Source organism: Spinacia oleracea, chromosome 4 (assembly GCF_020520425.1).
Source record: "Spinacia oleracea cultivar Varoflay chromosome 4, BTI_SOV_V1, whole genome shotgun sequence".
Classification (NCBI taxonomy): Eukaryota; Viridiplantae; Streptophyta; class Magnoliopsida; order Caryophyllales; family Amaranthaceae; genus Spinacia; species Spinacia oleracea.
The window spans coordinates 102777523-102778852 of NC_079490.1; the positions used below are offsets into that span (position 1 = coordinate 102777523).

Below are 1330 nucleotides of genomic sequence, written 5' to 3' on the forward strand. Positions count from 1 at the left end.
TGAACCTGTTCTTTCGATGACCCCTCTTAATTGAGACAAGAAATTCAATGTTTTAAGACAGGAATGGAATCACTTGGATTCCATCATACATATTACATGTTGGGATCGGGTCATACGTAAAAAGTCTTCCTTTTTTTTTCAACTCATTTCTATATAATTTAATTTCTTTTTTTTCTGGCTCGGCTAGGTGAGATAGCCGAGCCATTCTCTTTAATTTTATATTTTACCAGACGAAGCAACACTAATAAATTCAAATAAGGAAACAGTTCTATTGAACGAGCAAAAGAAGAGAGAGGGATTCGAACCCTCGATAGTTCTGAATAAAGAACTATGCCGGTTTTCAAGACCGGAGCTATGAACCACTCAGCCATCTCTCCACCATAAGTCAATTTCTATTTTATTCTTATTGCCCCGAACAGAACATGGTTATATAAGCTGATACCATCACAAGTTGTAGAAAAATATTAGGTGTAAGTTGATAGGGTGATCCATTTATCTGTATATTATATATAAAAGTATGATCTAGCACACCCATTAGTATTTATTAATATTAATTAATAAATTCCCCGTGGTTCTATCTTTGAATAAAGTGGTAATAAGTCATATTATATAGAATCAATGAATTCCATAGTAATAGTGGAAAATCCCTACGTGATACATTTTTTACTTTTAGTAAAATGACTGATAGAGGGATCAAATGGTCTGATCGGGTAAACGTAATTTACGTTGTTTAAATAAAAGAATTTGAGGAATCTCATCGCACATTAATTAGTCGTTAAAACGCGGGAACGATTAACTGAAATGTGGTTCTTTTAAAACTTATTTTTTATTTTGCGCCGGAAATAAACTTAATTACCAGATTACAGTCCACGTAGGCTTGGTATGAGGTTTGTAGTTTGTAAATTTTTTCAAAGCAAAACCACTACCTAAGATAGCGGTTACACCTAGCAAAACCTCTACTTCAAATAGCGGTTTTACTAGATTTACTGCTTTGGTTATAATCGAGAAAAGCAAAAACAAAACGTCTTTGTCTTCCATCAATAACTACCAGCCAAAGATGCCCTAAAGTCATAGTCCACCTCCGCCTCCCACACCGGCTACCACTCCGACCACCATGTTGGAATCCGACAAACATGGCAGCAAGGCGTTGTACCACAACACATACGGACTGGAGTATACCTCTTTCATTACAGATTTTCGCCCCCAATTTTTTTCTTTTTCTGAACTTCTATTATACTGTCAAAGGGTGAAAATGAAATTGATCTTTAATATGAAATTGCAATTGTGTTTATCTATATCTATATACAATACTAAAAGAGAGGAAATCAAT

The 1330-nt window shown here is 34.7% G+C and overlaps 1 non-coding gene across 1 annotated transcript; it reads right to left on the minus strand.

The window, feature by feature from the left end:
* Window positions 1-284: 284 nt before the first annotated feature.
* TRNAS-UGA (transfer RNA serine (anticodon UGA)) lies at window positions 285-377 on the minus strand. Its single transcript has one exon. It is a non-coding gene; the product is annotated as a tRNA-Ser (tRNA).
* Window positions 378-1330: the final 953 nt, after the last annotated feature.